The 20,448-nt window shown below is 48.1% G+C and overlaps 1 protein-coding gene across 1 annotated transcript in view; it reads left to right on the top strand.

Annotated features, from left to right (window-relative positions):
* Positions 1–6,986: 6,986 nt before the first annotated feature.
* The window catches only part of RRBP1 (ribosome binding protein 1), a 62,601-nt gene continuing 49,139 nt past the window's right edge, over positions 6,987–20,448 (top strand). Inside the window, exon 1 of the mRNA XM_081832294.1 lies at positions 6,987–7,226. The gene's annotated coding sequence lies outside the window, so the exon portion shown is untranslated. The remainder of the gene's footprint in view (positions 7,227–20,448) is intronic.

Raw genomic sequence — 20,448 nt, 5'->3', positions numbered from 1 at the left:
GAAAGAAAAAGAGCAAAAAAGAAGACAGGTCGTTCACAGTTCCTATATACCGTTTCACTCTATTTACTTTGGAGCACTTACCACAAGCTGAAACTTAGTCTAATGAATTATTGATTGCCTGCCCCCATCTCTGCCAGACTGTAAGCTCACTGAGCATAGGGTCCTATGGGCTCGTTCTCTGCTGAATTCTCAGCACCTAGCATAGACTCTAGCGTGTGGCAACGCTCCATAAATACTTATCGAATGAAAGAAGTCAATCAGGAATGGGAGACAAAGTTCTGGAGCCCTGAGTTCTTCATTGCTGGTAATCATAGAGAAGAGTCAAGATGTCTAACTAGGTAGGCTAGTGAAGGATGCTTTCTGCTCAGGGCTGGAAAAACGAAGCCCCATTGTGCTTCTAACTCAGTGGCTCTCAGACTTTGTCCCAGGAGGTCCAGCGAGAGGCAGCTAGCCCTCTAAGCTGACCTCAGGACCACAATACGTTATTCATGACTGGTACTTCCCGTCTGAGATGGAGGAGTGTGATTTCAGAACCCAGAGGGGTGTATTATGGAAAGGTGCCATTTTTGGAGTCTCCGAGGCTTATTTAACTTTGTCATAAGTGTGAAGTCACCTGCCTCATCTGCTACTGAGGGTACAATAATAATACTTCCCTCTCCTGGTTCTGGTAAGGATCATCTGCAAAGCACTTTAGAAATAGTAAAAGTGCCAGATAGACATCATCCATTTTTCCCCCCTTGCTTTCTTTGGGGATTCACAGTCAGCCACTGGGTCAGTCCTCATTTTTGCAAGACTCCTAACTCTGAGCTCACTTCCAGTGTCACCCACACAAAACCAAATGTTCTTACCCAAGTTACCCATTACTACCACCAGCAACCATAAAAAATTGGTAATTTAGGTTCATGCTTACCGTCCAATTTCTTTGCAGAAATTTTATTTTCCTTTTGACACTTGTTATAATCTGTCTATAGAGATTTTTCTTCAAGGGTATAATAAAATTACTCTGATTTTAAGTGGCACTACTGCAAAACTTAAACCGTCTGGGATATCACAGGGCTTCTGCTCTAGATTTTGCAAAAGTATAAATGTGCTGCCTGTGGAGTAGAAGGAGCTGCATTCTCTTTTAAAACTTCTAGATCTTAAATTTGTGTTTGAAGGAGCTCAAAGGGCCCTACATTCGTTCATTCATTTGTTCATTCATTCAAGAAGTGTTCATGAGTTTCGGAGCAACACTGTTGGTGGCCTGTTGATATCCGGTCCGCCATTCCTGTGTGTCTCAATAGCAATCTTCTTCCTTGGGGCTCTGTCTGTGGTGTGGGCTGGAAATACCAGAAGCAGCCTCCAACCAGTGATGGAGGGGTGTTAGTGAGTAAGTACCCAAGCTTCCTGGCTTTTCAGTTGGGTGATGCTGAGACATATTCCATACCGTCGCCCAGAGTTCCTTCATGGAATGAGGCTTCATTTGCCTACAGAGGTAACTTGCTGAAGACACACTGCTCATCGGCAGTCTTCTCTTCTGGTCTCATTTCTCTTCTCCCTTCCTGGTGATTCCGGGGATCACCTTTTGAAGAAAAACTGCCTTCACTTAAATCTTTTTGTCCTCAATGTCTTCTTCTGGGGAGACCCAACCTAAGGTGAGTCTGTACCCGAATCAAGGCAGTGGGCTAGGTGTTCAGGGAACATGATGATGCATCAGATGGAGCTACCAACCCCAATGAGTCTGAAGTTGAGACAAGGAACAAGATGTGTGCAGAAATGTCAACACAAACATGTATAATTTCACATCCTGTTGGGTCTCTCTCTCTTTCTCCCTCTCTTTCTCTCTCTCTCTCTCTCTCTCTCTCTCACACACACACACACACACACACACACACACACCCTCCACTCTGGTCCAGACGACTATTATATTCAGTGGTGTGGAAGAGCCAGCTGGCTCATGACAGCTGATTGTTACGTTTTTAAGAATTTTTCAAGCAGTTCATTAAACACAATGATTATTAAAAATTTAATGATATAAACTTACAATGAAATAGATTGTATGAGGGGTGCCTGGGTGGCTCAGTTGGTTGGGCATCGGCCTTTGGCTCAGGTCATGATCCCAGGGTCCCTGGATCCAGCCTCTCGTCAGGTTCCCTGGTCAGTGGGAAGTCTGCTTCTCCCTCTCTTTCTGCCCCTACCCCCACTCATGCTCTCTCTCTCTCAAATAAATAAATAAAATCTTTAAAGAAATAAAAAAAATTTAAAAAAGAAACATTGTATGAAAAACAAAAGTAATAAATACTCAACATCATCTCTTTCCAATTATTTCACTACATTTTACTATTACATATGCCCTTGAGATTATTTACGAGATTATCTCCATGGTATATAATGGCATATTACTGCAAATTTCTTCCCACCTTTGTGTTCAGTGACTTAGCCTGAAATCAGCTATGATGGGAGTATTGACACCATGGAAATTGATAATTGCTGCAAATTAGGAATACCTCCTCCACCCCTACCTCCAGAGCCAAATGTTAAATATTTACCAGTGTAACAGTCTTATCTTGTCTGGAATGTTGCAAAAGCCTCCCAGCTGGTCTGGGGATCCACGATTCCACTATCTTAACTAATGTTAATGTTGTTTTTTTTTTTAATGAAGATCAGATTGCAAGACTTTCCTGCCTAAAGCTCCCCAACCCCATTGGCTGCCCAATACCTTCTCGGGAATGTGGGACCTAGGTACCTTCCTGCCTTGCTCATCCCTTGCCTTTCTTCCTATTCCCTGAGCCACCTGCTAAGCTCCTCCCCACTGCAGGAATTTTTTTTTGCTGATTCTTCTTATCCTTCTTTCCAAGACAAGATCAGCTTTTTCTCATGTTCAAGTGTCAACTCAACCATCACCTCCCCAGAGAGGTTTCCTCTGATCATGTTCTTGACACCCACGGCCCTCCCCATTCCTAGATCCCTGCCCTTCTCCATAGCTAGAGGTTGTTCTCTTCCTTGTAGCCCTCTGCACCATTTTAATTCATCTTGTTTATTTATCGGTTGACTTTGTCTACTTTCCGTCTCTCGCTAGAATGTGAGCTCCACCAAAGGAAACCCTTTGCCTTGTTCCTGGCTGTCTCACCATCACCTAGAACAGTGACTGACACATAGTAGGTACTGAGTTGAGGTGAACTCCAGCCCACCCAAAGACCCATGTGGGGGCCAGCCAAGATCAGCCAAGCCTCAAGCCTTGTTTTAAGCCACTGAGTTTTGCAGTGGTTTGTTATGCAGCAATAGCTGATCGATACAGATTCTTTTGTGGGTTTTCCTTTCTCTGTCCAGGGCTCCAGTACTGGCTTTCTCTTGTCCCCATCCACATGCAGCTCGCAGCTCTATATGCTGTGTGTGGTCATCTCTGTCCTGAAGGTTCAAACCCCCACTCATGTGCTTAGCTTTCCAGTCTGTGTTACCCACACTGGCCTCAGTGTCTGAACTTCACAGAAACAGTCTCTCCACCTGGACTTCCCTCAGGCTTCTCAAATTCTACATGTCAATAAACATGCAACATCCTCCCCAATTCCTGTCCCCTACATATTCATTCTCCTATGGGTCCTGCCCCAGTGGTGTCACTCAGGCTGGGAACAGGGGCTCACAGGTGGTAGATCCCTGTACCTCACACCCCATGGTCACGAACCCTCACCTACTTCACCCCCTAATTGCCTCTCATAAAATATCATTGCACCTCCCTCTCCTGCCACCGCCCCATTCCCAAGCCCTCGTCACTGGAGCTATTACAATGGTTTCCCAACCTAGTGGGTCCCCAACCAAGCTAAGCATCACTACCACCAGAAAGAGAGTGCCAAGGGAGTGATGTCAGCTGTCATGGATCACAAACCTCTCCCTGAAGTCACCACCACCCCCCACACAGCATGCCTTTCAGTATGTGGCACCAAGTGCAGCAGTTCCTGCGTGGACCCGCGGACCCTGAAGCCCAACTCTCCTCCTCTAACTAGCCCTGAGACATTGACCAGGTTGCTCAACCTCCTTGTGCCTCAATTCTTCATCCCTATAATGGAGATAATAACTGTACCCCCTATACTGAGTTGTTCTGAGGGTTAAATAATTTTACCTGCATGTAGGGCATTTCAAACAGCACCTGGTACATGACAAGATGTAAAAACGTTAGATATTGTTACAATGGCTTTGTTTCCATGTGACATTCTATTCTGTGTGTCATTTATCACCCTTTCATAGCTGTTGATAAAGCAAAAGTTCTTTTTACACTGTAAGATATTCTCATCTCTTCTGTCTACTCTTTTACTATCTGTGATTTAGTAATAGAAAGCAAAGCACCATCATGAGTGAATGGACCATACTAGGTAATTCTTCTTGTATATTTAGGGTTTCCTATTAAGAACATTCTATTTGTTTTTAACACACAACTAAAACCCACTATGCCCCTCCATCTCCCCACAGTCACCCCTGTCCACCTAATCTTGGGGTAGTTCCTGTTTTTCCCAGACACACCTTGGGAGAGTGCAAGGCCTAAACTCGTTGATGAAGCTGAGCAGGACCGAGGATGGGGGTCTGTGGGCACAGCAGTGGCTGTGAGAGTCAGGTCAGGCCAGGCAGCGGGTTGGGGGGGCGCTGCCCTGGGCCTAACAGAGCCTAGTGGAGGGAGGACAAGGAGCAGGGAGGGAGGAAAGGCAAAGGCTCAGGCCAGGCCACATCTCCATACTGAAACATACATTGTGTTGAGGCCAAACCAAACGTTAGATTGTGGGAGGGAACAGAGAGCCCCTTTTTTGTAAGTACCCCTCATGCCTAGGAACTTTGCCATTCTGTAATTCATTTAACGTATTTACAGAACATGCATTTACTGAGCCTCTACTCTGTGTAGGTGTTGTGTCAGGCTCTGGGTCACATTTGCCTAGAAGATACGACCATGACCCCTCCAGACCCTTCAGGCACGTATCCTTCTGCCAAGGGTTTTTGTGGTGAGCAGATGCTTTTCTCTGCCAGAAGGCTTTCTCTTGCTGACAGGGCATGGGACTAGTTAAAGTCCTCTCAGAGGAAGCCCTCAGTCAATGAGGAGTGGGGATGGGGGATAATAACCCACCTCCTCACCCCTCAGGTAGGACATGTCTGGGATGTGTTCCACACGGTTTCCCAACAGGCCAAGTAATACTGAGCCTGGTTGCCCACACCAGTCATTTGCTTGATATTGTGTTACTTGCCTGATACAGCTCCCTCCCATTCTACTTCTCTACCAATGTGTCCTGTGATCACCCCCACCAAATGAGTCACTTGAATCCCAAACCCCCTGTCAGGATCTGCTTCTGGGAAAACCTAAACAGTGAATAAGATGAGGGTCTCTGCCCACAGCAAGGTCCTTAAGGGCAGTTGAGTCTTTACTGGGTCTGTGTATCACTCTAGGCTGCTTGCCCAGCCTGCTAGTGAATACCAGGCACTCAACAAACACCAGTGAATGAATGAATGAATGAAGAACGAATGAATTTCCTCTCTAAAACCCAGATCGTCCTAGAGGGGTACACCCATGTCAGAGAAATTAACTGGTTTACCCATGGTCAATTAGAACTAGTTGATATGCCAGCCAGAGGCTGAGATTCTGGATTTTTCTTTCAAGTGGAGGCTCACCACTGGGAAAAGACTGGGTGTTGAAAGTTAATCCTGGTTAATTCCCATTGATTAATCATTAATGTGTTAAGGAACTGCTGAGATTAAAAATAGGAATGAACAGTTTAACTTCAACTCAACTCCTCAACTCCCTCACCACAGCTTGTATTTTCCACATCTTTCTAACAACAACTAGTACAGTGATGGGGGGGTGGTAATGTGAAATTGTCCAATAAATAGATATTAGGAACAGGATTCTGCAGCCACAGGGACCCGGGAAGTGGTGTGGAGCAGATTAGGCTGCAGCAGCCCTTTTGGCTTTTTGTAAACCTTAATTTGAAAGAAGCTGGCTTTGGCTCAAGTTCAAAGAGTTGGCCTTAAGAGACCCCGATATAATGGTTAAAAACCAGGCCTAAAATTACCTTAATTGAAAGACTTATTTGGTTATGAAGGGACAGTAGTTAGCTTATATTGAGGGGAGGAGACCATATTATGAAGTACTATTTGCTCAGTTTTCCGGGAAACGGGTGAGTTTGCTTGGGTCAGACCTTCTCACCCTCTTCCTTACACGGAGTAAAACACCATAGGGTGGATTACATTTATTGCTGTGCCCGCCATGCTTTGTAGGAGTAACTCAAATAGACTGTACTCAGTTGTACCACCCCTAAAAATGGGTGCAATCACATCCACCCTCGACTCCTTATGCACCTTCTGGTCTTTCGATCCCAATTCCTCCATTTGCTCAAGAAAATCCTTTCTGGTACTGAATGCCATCTCTGAAGATTACAGCTCGTCCTCTTGGGGCTGACCACCAGCAGAACTCGTCCTCACACCCTGGGCCTGGAGGTGCCGCTGCTTGGGGGAAGTTAGTGGGTTTAAATAAGGCACTCCTCCCGGCTGTTGGCGGGTTGCGCAACCGCGCTCAGAGTGACACCCACCGCCACCTCGGCCTGCCGAGATTCAGGGGCGCAGGCTTCGCACCGTCAGGATTCGAACCTTCCGCAGCCTGCCTGGGCAAAGCCGGCCCCTAGGCAGTGACTGCGAGAGGCGCGGCGGGCCTGGAGTGGGCGGGGCTGACCGGCGGGCCCCCCACCCTCCGCCTTTGGCTGGGCGTTTCGGCCCCGCCCCGCCCCCGCGCTGGGCCGAGCGCCGCACCGCGCGACCCCGCCCCTCCCCGGCCCCGCCCCCGCGGCTCCCCGCAGCTCCTCCCCTCTCCCATTGGTCGAGGCGGAGACCCTCCTCTTTGCCCAATGGCCGCCGCCGCGGCTCGGCCGCCTGCGCTCTGACTGGCCAGCGACCCACGGAGTGGCGGGGCGCGGGCCAATGGGGAGAGGCGGCTCGATGAATGGCTGGCCCGGGTGGGGAAGGCAGGAGGCGGTGATCCCAGTGGAGGGGGCCGTTCGCCAGCTCCGAGGCAGAAAGTGCCACGACTCCACACGCGCGCACGCAGCCAGCGAGCGGCCGGAGCGGACGGCGGACGGGGCGGACGGCGTCGGGGTCGCGGCGCCTGCAGCTGCTCGGGGGCGGCTTCTCGGCGGCGGCTCGGCCGGCTCCTCTCTCCCGGTTCCGCGGCGGCGGCGGCTCCTGCCCTTTCGCTCTCCCTCCCGCGTCTCCGGCTGCAGGTAGGAAACTTGGCCGGGCCCTGCAGCGGCGGCGGCGCGCGGGCCGGGCCGTCGGGGCGCCAGGGCCGGAGCCGGCAGCGCCGCGAGTGACACGTCTCACTGGCGGCCCCTCCCCCGGCGGCGCCGCCCGTCGCCTGCCGTCGCTGCGGCCGCCGACCCTCGGGGTCGGGTCGGACCCCGGGGGGCGTGTGCCGGGGGAACCCCGTGCAGGGGCGGCGGCCGAGCGCGCCCCGCGGTGTGGACCTTACGCCCCTCGCCGTCCTGGTGGGGGGAAACCTGCGGCGGCCCGGCAGTGCGACGTGGCGACCCCTCCCTCCCTGCGGGCCGTCGGACCGGCCCGCACGCTCCGAAGTTGGGCTAAGAAAGTTGGCTGCGGGGCGGGGCGGCGCACAGCTGGCGGAGGAAGGGGTTAAGTTTCGGGAAGCGGCCGGATGACGTTGCCGGGCTGGAGTCCGGGCTGGAGGGATGGGGGGGCGGGCGGAAGGCGGCGGGGGCCGGCCGGGGGGGAGGAGGGCGGGATTGAATGGGGGGCCCGCGGGCCGAGCACTCCCGCCTGAGGGCTGCGGCCTGGAGGCGCTTCCGGGGGGGCGGGCGGCCCCCGACAAGGCGGGCCTGGGACTCGGGGCTGCGGGGAACGCCGTGCAAGGACCGGGACCGTCCGGGGTCCGGACGCCGGGGCGGCCGGGGTGGCAACTTCCCCGAGCGCGGGCGGCGGCTCCCTGCTCCCCCTGGCGGCGGGGCCGGGGGCACCGTTTCCCCGGCCCGGCAGCGCGGAGCCCGGCGCGAGGCGCCCAGCGGGGTGATGGGGCCACCCGGGCCCTGCCCGGTCCGCCCCGCCCGCGCCACGATGAATGGGCCAGCGGTGCCAGGCCCAGGCGGAAGCGGGCACCTCCGGCCCGGGCGGCCAAGCGCGCTGGCACCCGGCCTGGCGCCGTCCCCGGCCCGCCGGGCTCCCCAGTCCGTGCCCTGGGTGAGGGAGGACGGGCTGGGGTGTGCGCTTCTAGTAGGGCGTCCGGGAAGCGTCGGGGACCCTTCCCCAGATTACAGATAATAAAGGATAGCTCATTGTGGTGTAACGGTTAAGGGAGTGGGCTTCTGAAATCCCGGCAGCGTTCAGGGTGACCTGGGCCAAGCTGTCTCACTCCGGGTGTCCGCTTTCCCGTCTGAAAAACGGGGCTGCCAATCATTTTTACTTAAGAGAAAAGCGGTGAAGACCCAGCACGCGTAGGGAATAGCCAACAAGTGTTGCTTGGTACTGCTGGGATGAGTTTTTAGGGGCTTGAGGGGCATGAGAGGGAGGTGGAGTCTGGTTCTGCCTCCAGTCCGCCTACCGCAGGCGGAGGGCTCACAGAAGTCCCAAGGTCTGGATTCCACTCCCAGCCCTCACTTACAGACCCTCTGCTCAAGTCCCTTAACCTCTCTGAACCTGGGTTTACTTATCTGTAACCTGGAGATATACCACCCACTCACAGTACGGTCAGGGCAACCTCCCCAGCAAGAGCTGGGAAAAACTAGGACCTTGTGCAAACAGAAGGCAGTTTGGCAATAACTCCTGGAGGTCGGAGGTCAGCAGAGACTGGGAAGCACCAAGGAAATGAAACTTTGAAGGGTGCTTGGGAACCTCCCACCTCACTGCTTGCTTACTGTGCTGGAACCTGCAGCGTGGGGGCATCTGGATGGTATTTTTTGGAGTTTGGGGAAGTGAGACCACCAGGGCCTCAACATCCTGAACTAGAGATCGCTTTAGAATTCTGACTGCTGAGTGTTTCTGGAGACCCAGGTCTTCTTTCCAGCACTCTCAGGAGGGACAGCTGCACGTTTTACACCCGCCCTACGCAGTTGGGAAGCATTCTCCTATTGACTCTACCTCCCTCCTTACACTTTCCTTCTGTGCTTGCTCTTCTTAACTTCCTCTTAATCTGACACCAGAGAAGTCTTGGTGATCCTGCAGCATGCTGCTTACGATGGTGATGTCTCAATTACTTTATGAACTTTCTAAAGGTCAGCCCCACCATGGGCTGCCAACCTGTTTCCTTTCCAGAAAGAAGTTTCCGGTTCTAAGGTCCTGGAGATGCCATTTCCCTATCTATTTACGCAAAGGAGGAAAAGTGGAGGCATACCTCCCACTAGGCTGTTTTCCCTTTACCTGGAGCAATGCACACGTGGCTTGCAGGGCGGCTGGGATAGGGACAAGAAAGGTGTCTTGGGGTTTGGAAACAGAGGATGTTCAGTGGGTAGAGCTGTAGGCACCATGCTGTAACAAGACTCCTTTCTTTCATAGTTAGGAATCAGCCTTTGAACATCTGTAAAGAGATAAGTTAGTGTTGGTACCTTGGTGCATGAATATTTTTTGGTGATTGGAGAGTTTTAGATAAGTCCTGAATGATTGAGTCACATTGGAGCAATTAAGCTCTTTGCTGAAACGATTCCTAAGTTAACAGGCTGCAATAATTATACAGTACCAAATTCTGTCGAAGTGGTTGATTGGAAATGGTTTAAGTGGAATATTGGCTTATTATGTAATAGGGACACCTTTTAAAAGTGTCAGGACCCCAGACTCTTCTTATTCTCTGGGAACTTTTACTAATGAATGACACTTAGGCAGGGACTCAAGTTCTTTCAAGACTGTGGATTTTTGTTTGCTAAAATCTTGTTTTGGGAGGGAAAAAATAATGGTTAGTCAGAATTAGGAAGGCAGAGACTGCTATCCAGCTTTACATCCAGGCCCTACAGTAGTAGTTAAGGCCTGGCCTGTAACATGATAAATGTTGACCAAGTGAGGTAGACCGCCATACCTGTTAATATTCTTGCTAGTTAGCCTCCTACTTCATTGGACAACTCAAGCTGAGCTCAGCTTGGTTTTTAAGGTTGACTGTTGAGAATCAGAGTTCACAACTTGGACGCATATCTAGGCCTTGCAGCAGCCCCATTCTAGAATAGGTATGGTTGTTCCCATTCTGTGGATGGGAACATGGAGGCCCAACAGGTCAGGTGGTGGTCAGGTCAGTTCCTGTTGCCCACCTGCTGGGCAGTGTGGGCGTGGCCTTCTGAATGTCACCCACAGGGCCTGATAATTCCACATTTGCTGGGATAGTAACTACCTAAGGGAGGACGTGGAGCTAGAAGATCAGAATTAAGAGCTTCATAGGAAGAAAGGTACACAGCCGATTGAAAATGTATTCAGTGCAAGAAGGTATTTTTCATTTCTTTATCAAATGTCTCCTGTGTGCTGGGCCTTCAAACACTATAAATATAAATGAGTGAGACCTGTTTCTTGTGTGAAGAACTCTGTTGTCCAATACAGTAGCTACATAGGGCTGTTTCAGCTTAAAACAAGTACAATCAAGTAAAATTAAAAAATTGTTTCATAGTCATACTAGCCGTATTTCACATGCTCAGTAGCTGTGTGTTTGCTGTGCAGATTTAGATCGTTTCCATTATCACCAGGAGTTCTCCTGGACAGTGCTGATCTAGAGATAGCTGGAATTCTTTTTTTCTTCTTTTTTTTTTTTTTTAAGAGTTCAAGGTAGTTGGAATTCTTTAAACATTCAAGTCTCCGTTCTTGAGCATTTAGAAGTATCATGTTGAACCATATAAGATGCCCATTTTATACTTCATTAACAGTTGGCTAGTGGCAGTTCATGGGCTTCACCCTAATAAGATACCACCCTTGGAAAGCATTGATTTCTGCCTCTTTGTGTGCATCGTAAATTGCATACCAAGAAAAAAAGTGGGTGAGGGAGCAGCACAGATAGTGGCCCTACCCCGGGGGAAATTCTTAACCTGCTATCAACAGCATCAGAATGGTCAGCCGGACCAAGCCAAATAGGTATTGGGCAGACGGCATATGGCTTGTAGGGAAAGTTAATATTTAATTCTAAGGGAGAGCCTGGGCAAGAGGGCTATCCAGCATTATAGAAAATTAACTAAGGGACTTTCTAGGAGGCTGTTTTCTTAGGCAGACAGATTCTGACGAGTCTCCTGAAACCTGCAATCCGACTCCCACATCTAAAAACCAGACACATCTGGGGCGCCTGGGTGGCTCAGTCGGTTAAGCATCTAACTTCAGCTCAGGTCATGATCTCAGGGTCCTGGGATTGAGCCTCCGCATTGGGCTCCCTGCTCAGGGGGGAGTCTGCATCTCCCCCTCCCTCTCTCCCTCCCCCTGCTTGTGCAGGTGCATGCTCTCTCCCTCAAATAAATACAATCTTTGAAAAAAATAAAATAAAAACCAGACACATCTAATGTGTTTCCCTTAAGTGCCGTGAGTGACATGTGTATCCCACTGTCTAGCAATGGGAAGCAACTTTGATTTATGAAGAAAGTTTTGTAATTTCTAAATTTGATTATTTTGGCAAGATTGGAACAGCTGCTGGTCCTTAAGCCTTACACGTAGCAGTGTCTTGGTGTTTTCATACTTGGCTCACATGAGTTGTTTCCTGGGTCATTTGCAGGGCTCTGTTATACTCTATACAACTTTGAAAGGATCACTGGAGAGTATTTGGGAAGACTTTGTGAATTCTTGGCTGTACTAGTGGGCTTATCTTAGTCCTCCTTGTAGAGTAAGGTAAAACCAAAGTTAACAAAGAACACAGAATGATGGGCAGCTGCTTACTCTCTTTTCGGTCGGACAGGAGGTTCACTAAGATTGTTCTGGAAGTTATCAGCTATTTATAGTGATAATGAATGGCATCTGCTGGCTAAAAAGTTGGAATAAAAGACCATCTTAAGCTGAAACCTTTAATTCCAGGCCCTAACCCTGGTCAAGGTGTGAGTGGACCAGGTCTGTTTTAGGCTGTCTTGAGCCTGGTTCCAAGATGGTGCCCTGCATGGACTGAACTTGGCCTGCACATGAGATCTGTTTGGCCACCCTCATGTTATTAAGCAACTAAGCCACCTTTTAAAGTTTTTCGTTAGAAGTCTAGCTTTGGGGGATTTTTCTGGGGAGAATGGGAATGTGTGAGCACAGCAGGTCTGCTTTCTTGCATGGCAGCCATGGACTTGATCATCCTCTCTGGGCAGGGCCTGTGGGTCTCATTCACCAACATCCTATCCTGGTTTTCATTATGTGCTTGGTGTTGGCAGTCCCCGAGGGCGCGCTGTCTACTCTGGCATCTGAGAGCAGAGAGGAGTTGGAGGGCATCCAGGTGTGACCTGAGCCGTCACCATTGTCTCCTGCTGAGGTGCAGGAGGGAGCAGAGGGAGAAGCGGTAGTTGGGGTTCTAGTCCCAGAAGTAAATGGTGTGAGCTTGGACCTGACTTTTATCCTTCCTGGGCTTTGGTTTCCTCTTCATGTAAAATGAAACGAGGCCAGATGGCCCCGTCTTTCAGGCCACAAACTTCGGTTTATCCTTAATTCCTTGCTTTCTCATTCTTGTATCCTGTACACCAGCAAACCTCCCCCTTCAAAATAGAGCAAGAATGCAACCTTTCTCACCACTTCCGCTGATACCACCCTGGTCCAAACCCCTCTCCTCTCTTTCATGGGTTACTTCACTAGCTCTGAGGAGGTGTCCCTGCTTTTGCCCTCACCCTCTGCCTTCTAGTCTGTTCCCAGAGCAGGTCATACCACTTCTCTGTTCAAGACCCTCCTTGGCCAGTCTTTACAGTGGCCTCCAAGGGCCCTGCTTTCACTTTGGCTTCACTCCTGCCATTGTATCCTCTGCTCCAGTCACACTGGCCTCCTCTGATTCTCAGGCATGCTTTTGCCTCGGGGCCTTTGCACTTGCTGTTGCTGTCCATGGGACACTGTTTCTTAGATGGCCACATGGCTTATCTTCTTCAGGTCGGTGAAGTGTTATCTCCCTGACTACCCTACTTAAAGTGACAGCCCGTAGCGGATCCCCCACCCTCATCCCTGCTCCCTGTCCCACTTCTCTGTGTCGCTTTCTCTTCATTATCGCCAGCCAGGCATGTTGCATACATGACTGACTTTGTCCGTTCTGCTGATGCAGGGATGTGTCTGTTCTCTTTCCCTGAGGTATCCCTAATGCCCGGAATAGTGCCTGGCACACGGTGGGTGCCCATCCTTGCCGAGCTAGTGGGGAGAGGATTTTCTAGTGCTCATGTTCTATGCATATGTTATTGTTTAGCCTGAAGTAGTCAGGATTCCTAGAGCATCAGATATAAACACAAAAAACATATTACGAAGCCAAGTGATTTTTGGATTCCCTCCAGGCCAGTTATATTAATCTCCGCGCTCCTCGTCTCTCCACAGCCCGCTGTCCATGTCAAGGTGCTTGGCTGGGGCTGGGCCCTTCCCAGCTGCTTGCAGTGCCAGGAGGAGAACACGCAGCGAACACCCTCGGTCTCCTTCCGTGCCTGATGGGCATTAGGTGGGGCTGGGGAATAATTGAGTGTATCAGTGACAACATGCTCGCCAGGAAAGAAAATGTTATTTTTGCTTTGAACAATGTGCTGGCTCTCTCTGAGAAGAGGTGGATTTTGTGTTTAGTGAGCAAGAGTGTTCCTTAGTGGTAGGAGGAAAATTCTTTTCTTGTAGATGGCATTTTATTCTCGCTTTTAGTCAGACTTCGAGGAGCACAGGAATTGAGGAGAGGAGCCTCCTGCCTCCCGCACGGAGTTCACTGTCCTCGGAGGACATGGTGTGTGGAGGCCAGGGGAGGCGGGGGAAGGTGGGTGAGGCAGGTAGTCTGGTTGGTAAGGGTCCATTCCTGGTCTACCGCCATCCTTGTGTTTCTCCTCCACTCTTCCTGCTTTTGCTTTTGGGCAAAGAAATGAAAAGTTAATCCCGATTCCTCACCCTTTGTGATGGGAGTGTCTGTACGACTCATTTTCCCTGGAAGGGTGAAGACACTTGTTCTGCCCAAAGCCCAGGTGATATGTTTCTCTGGAACTTCTCATTCAGCGGTTAAAACGTGCCACCCGACTACATCCAAACTGTTTTCTTTTCAATTAAGACAACTCCTGAATAGGAATTAGACGTAGCCTTATTTCTGTTGAATACACTTTCATTTCTTTCTGCCTTCTCGATATTTGTAGTAAGTTGGAAAAGAAATAGTAATTTTCAGAATTTAGTAGCAGTCACAGTGATTGAGGAAAAGGATGAATTGTGCTAAAGAATGAATTATTGACCCCCTTAAGGAAGTCTTACGGTGGCGGGTCAAGGGACAATGAAAAGGTCAACTTTAGCTACGACTCTGAAGCCCAGCCACTGTTTTCTGTGTTAACTTGCTTCCCTCCCAAGTTGGGAGTTTATGAAGTTGGAGACTTAATTCTGAACAGTTGGATTTTTAAGAGTGGGTCCGTGGGGCAGCACAGTGGGTGTGGCCACGGATTGCGAGGTCTGGGCAGGAGGTGACTGCCTTCCCGGCCCCTGGCCCCAGCCACCCGCCTCTTCGGTGGGAACAAGGCCACGATGCCTGGGAGAGGGCTGGGAGATGGCAGCAGCGACAGGGCCACAGATGCTCCGGGAACCAGAGATGTTCCGCCTTCCAAGTTCCGGGTGATACAGTTTCCCACCAGAGTGGGCATGTATGTTTTTAAGCTCTTTTTTTTTTTTTTTTAAAGATTTTATTTATTTATTTGAGAGAGAGAGAAAGCATGAGGTGGGGAGGGTCAGAGGGAGAAGCAGACTCCTCGCTGAGCAAGGAGCCCGATGCGGGCCTCGATCCCGGGACTCCAGGATCATGACCTGAGCCGAAGGCAGTCGCTTAACCAACTGAGCCACCCAGGCGCCCTTAAGCTCTTTACTAAAGTAAACTACATACGCAGAAAAGTGCTCGGTCATGAGTCTGCAGCCCAGTTGTAAACTGCCACAAACTGATCACCCTGTTTAACCAGCAGATCAAGAAATATTATCCCCCAACAAGTTCCTCTTCTGCCCCCTCCAGCTGCTGCCCATCGCCAGGGGTAGCTGGTTCCTGGCAAACAGATTCGCTCCATCGTGTTTGAACTTGAGGTAGAAATGGAATCATGCGGCCCATGCTCTCTTGGGCCTTTCACTGGATGTGGGGGTGGGAGTGCTCTGTGCTGTCCGCCTTGTGGTGGTTCACTGGCATTGTCGCGTGGTACTCCGGTTTGTGAGTCTTGCACCAGTGACCATTTCGCTCTGCATGGGTACTTAGACTGTTTGTAATTGGGGGCTCCCGTTATAATATGGTAGAAATTACATGATATTATGAAATATAAAGTCCTGCCCCTCACTGTGGTGACCACTTATCCACATGGCTTTCGGGTCCGTTCCTAGGAGTGGGATTGCAAGCCTCAAGGAGGCATATGCTCAGCTTTAGAAGAGAGGCCAGAGTTTTTCCCAAGGTGTGGGGACTCATTTATACTCCCACCAGCAGGACCAGAGGGCTCGGAATATATTATACAATGGCTGACTTTAAAAAGGAACCAGAATGAAGTTTGAGTTACCATCGCTATTAACAAGAAATAACTCACTCATACCATCCTTCCCCCTTTGTCACTGAGATGGGAGAATTTGGCCATGGAATTCGTTAATCCAAGATGGGCTTTTACAGAAGGCTCGTGAAAGAGGGTCAGGTTTTGTTGCTGATGAGCAAATGCTACCTCCACCACAAATCCGAGTGGAAATACAGCTCCTCTTCACAGCTCCTCTTCGTGAAATGAAGGGAGAGCCTCGATCTGGGGACTGAGTTATCTGATCCCCACCCCCAGGTTAATGTACTGCATGTTGGGGATTTCTTAAAAACAAAGGTGCCAACATTCAGCCCTGACCCCCACATTTCTAATCTGGAGATCCTCCCACCTCCTGGAATCTGTGTGCAGAGCCCAGGTCGGTGGTGCAGGGACACGCTGCAGTCTCCCCTCTTCTTGGGATGGATGTCTATCCAGGTCTGGATTTGGAAGTCTCCCTAGCCGCATAAGCAGCCCTGCTGTCACATAGCAGGGACGTTCACCTTTTTCTTTTAAGAGCTTGGTTGGCTAGGATTTCATTTGGCTAGGAATGCCAAACCTCAGTGTCTCTTGACACAACAGAGCCAAATGTCAGTAGCCCCAAGAAGTGAGGGGGCCACTGTGTTCTGGTGATTGGGTGGTCTGGACCAGCCTTCTGACTGGGAGGGTGGGGGGGTGCAGGGCAGGTGCTATGTAACAGATAAAAAGCACCTCTGAAAAGCATGGAATGGCTTGGGATATTTTCTTTTTTATTGTAGTGTAATTGATACACAATATTCTATTTCATGTGTACAACAGTGATTTGTGTACACTGAGAACTGATCACACGATAAGTTGAGTTGCCATCTGTCACTGTCACAGTTGGTACAATATTATTGACTGTATTCCCCATGCTGTATATTACATCGCCATGACTTAATTTATTTTATAACTGGAAGTTAGTCCCTCTTGATTCTCTTCACCCATTTCACTCATTTCACCTCCCCCCATTCCCAGCCTCCCTCCCCTCTGGTAACCACCACTATGTGCTCTGTAACTGAATCTGGGTTTGGTTTGGTGTGGATTGTTTGTTTTTGTGTTTTAGATTATGACTTATAAGTGAAATCATGTGATATTTGTTTTTCTCTGTCTGGCTTATCTCATTCACACCCTCAGGGTGTGACCATGTTTTCACAATTGGCAAGATTTCATTCTTTTCTTTGCCTGAGTAATATTCTAGTGTGAGTGAGAGAGTGTGTGTGTGTGTGTGTGTGTGTGTGTGTATGCGTATAAAGTATACCGCCTCTTCTTTGTCCATTCATCTAGTGATGGACACGTAGGTTATTTACTCTTGGAAGATAATGAGGAGGCCAAAACCTCAGTGAAACGAGTGACCTTGGACAGTAAGCCCAACCCTGAGGGCATTTGGCAAATGGGGCAAACTCTGAATTTTGGGGTATCCCTGGGCACAGGGGGCAGTATGATGGAAGAGCCTGCCCTGAGAGCTGAAACCACAGAGGGCTGCACCTCCGGGGTGAAGGCAACCCAGAAATAAGCCCATTCCCCAGCTTGTACTCACAGGCTGTACCTCATGAAGATCCCGTGACCTAAGTGGAAGGAAATGCTCCAGCCGATTTTAAAGTTCTTTATTTTAGAGTAGTAGTTCTACTCTAGTGCTCCTGTGCCATCCTGCAAGGGAGCAGATGAGCAGGTCTCCGAAGGACTGCCCCTTTATTCCAGGCTTAGTGAATCCCCGCGTGCAATTTTCACAGGAAAGTGAGCAGTCCCTGGTAAACCCAAGGAACGCAGAGTGCCGTGAATGAGGACCAGCAGAAACGGATCTGTGAAAACACCAGACCGTGGAGGGGTTGACTCCCAATTGTGAACAATGCTTCTTACTATACTTCAAGTAGTAGACAAGCTCGAAAATACATACCAGGAAAGGAAACTATAAAACGACCTCGCAAATTTTAAAAAGGAAGCAGGGACAACCTCTAGACATGAGCAGCTTGATAATTGTAATTAAAAACCCAGCAGATTGAAGAGAAAAAGTGAACTGAAAGAGCAGAAGAAAATGTCCAGATTTCATCTTCGAGAACCAAATAGATGAAAAATTTCTAAGACCAATTAAGAATTAGGGAGGATAGACTGAGAAGCGTGTCTAATTGGGGTTCGAGGAGAGATCGTGGGCCAGAGCCAGTATTGGACGAGATGATGCCTGAGGGTTTTACGGAATGGATGAGGCTCCCATCTGAAAAAGGAAAAAACACCCATATGTAGACAGTGTAGTGATATAGGAAACAAAGGGGTAAAAACATCAAGAACCAAAAAACCCAGATGACTTTTAAGGCAAAAACCAAGACAGGTAATTAGTGACAGAGCCTTGCTAAAGGAAATTCTGGAGGATGCTCTAGGGCAAGTAATGGCAAATGGAAGGAGTAAGCTGTACAAGCAAGGAGTAGAGGGTGGTAAATATTTGGGCCACTCTAAACAAATGTGAAAGAATAATAGTAACATTTGGCATGGGGGTGGTGGCTGTAAAAGGGAGAGGATTAAATACATGAGAACAGTAACACTGAAGGCAAAAAGGATAATGGAGTTAGGGGAAGGGGTGGACTCGTTTAACTTTGAACTTGGTGAACCCTGCGTGTTCTTTTTTAAAGGTAATTACTAAAGAATGGAAACTGTATTCTGTAAGAGTAGAGGGGGGCAAAATGGAATGATTTAAAACAAAAGAGATAAGAAAGGACAGATGGGAAAATAGCACAAAATAGATTATAGATTTAAACTCAAATATATCAGTATTCATATTTAGTATAAATTGATTAAATACTGCAGTTAAAACAGAAAGATATTCTGGATTTAAAAAATCCACTCTTGTTCTGTAAACTGGAGACAGGTTGAAAATAAAAGGATAGAAGATGTATTATAGGAAATCTATTAAAAGAAAACTGGTGTGGGGGCGCCAGTCAGTGGAGCGTGCGCCTCTTGATCTCGGGTTCGTGCGTTCAAGGCCTGCGCTTGCCATAGGATTACTTAATACCAAAAAACAGAAAGAAAAAAAGAAAAGAAAACTGGTGTTGTATTATTGGTATGTAAAAGAGGCTTTGACACAAAGTATTATCGAGAGAAAGGGCACTTCATAATGATCAAGGTTTAATTCGGCTTAAAGATACAGCAGTTTTAACTTTGAGTGCATCTTACTAACTTAGTCACAAAATACGTAAGACAAAAGTTGACAGAACTACAAGAAGTGGTCAAATCTATAATCATGGTAAAGACTTTTAGCACCCCCTGTCAGTAATTGACAGCTAAGCAGACAAAAATCAGTGATGATTAGAACTTTGAACAAAATTAATGTGGTCTGTCTGTGACTATATATAAGTAAAATGCTGCAGCCAACTAATACACATTTGGCTTTAAAATTTTTAAAGATTGGCCATATCTGGGGCCTTAGAGTAAGTGTCAGCGAATATCAAAGGATTGAGATTATATAGAGCAGGTAATCTGACCACAGTTTAGTTAAACTGGAAATATGAATAAAAATAGAAAATCTCCATATATTTGGAAATTTTGTAAAAGTATGCTTTTAGCATTTATTTGTAGGTCAATAAAAGGGGAAATAGAGTGGTAATGAAAATACTACACATCAAACCTTGTAGAATGTAGCAAAAGTATTATTTACAGGGAAATGTGTACCTTTAAATACATATATCAGAAAAGATGAAAAGTAGTGAGCTGTAAGTAAGCATCTTTCTCCAGAAGTTATGAAAGACAAAATAAACTGAAACCAGTCAGAAGAAAGTACGGATGAGAAGGAATGAATGAAACTGAAACCAAATAAGTACATAGATGAATCCAACAAATCCAGGATTTCATTCTCAGAAAAGATGAGTAATGTTGACAGATACCAAGCAAAATTGATCAAGAAAAAGGCACAGGGTGCCTGGGTGGCTCAGTCATTAAGCGTCTGCCTTCAGCTCGGGTCATGATCACAGGGTCCTGGGATCGAGCCCAGCATCGGGCTCCCTGCTCCGCAGGAAGCCTGCTTCTCCCTCTCCCACTCCCCCTGCTTGTATTCCCTCTCTTGTATTCTCTGTCAAATAAATAAATAAAATCTTAAAGAAAAAGGCACAAATCCTCTCAAGAATGTAAAATGGGACTTTACTACAAATGTAGAAGACATTAAAAAGGTAAGTGGTTAGAATGAACAACTTGTGCTAAATTAAAATAAATAAAACCAGTGTCATAGATGTTTATTAAAAATATCTGAAGGATCCCAAGGAGGGGGCTGTACCACACATCATACATAGAAGACCTATTTTTTGACATCTCCACATGGGAAGAGTTTTGCAAGTTCTGACAACATAAATAAATTTCTAGGAAAATATAACTTATCCACACTGAACCAAGAACCTGAAATAAACAAAGGATATCTACAAAAAGCAAACATCACACTAACGGCAGGACACCTGAATCTTTCCCTTTGAGGTAAGGAAAAACAGGATAGCTGCTGTCATTCCTTGTCTTTAGCACTGTGCTGGAGGGAAAATTCAAAAAGTGAAGACAAAGATGGGAAGATTGGGGAAAAAGGAACAAAACCATGATCCATAGGCAGGATGCTTATATACGGAGAAAATACTTTTAAAAATCTAAGGAGGGGGGGCGCCTGGGTGGCTCAGTTGGTTAAGCGACGACTGCCTTCGGCTCAGGTCATGATCCTGGAGTCCCAGGATCGAGTCCCGCATCGGGCTCCCTGCTCGGCAGGGAGTCTGCTTCTCCCTCTGACCCTCCTCCCTCTCATGCTCTCTGTCTCTCATTCTCTCTCTCTCTCAAATAAATAAATAAAATCTTTAAAAAA

This window comes from Leptonychotes weddellii, chromosome 10 (assembly GCF_054177405.1).
Source record: "Leptonychotes weddellii isolate Sample4059 chromosome 10, ASM5417740v2, whole genome shotgun sequence".
NCBI classification, from domain to species: domain Eukaryota; kingdom Metazoa; phylum Chordata; class Mammalia; order Carnivora; family Phocidae; genus Leptonychotes; species Leptonychotes weddellii.
This window is presented reverse-complemented; position numbering and strand designations above follow the sequence as displayed.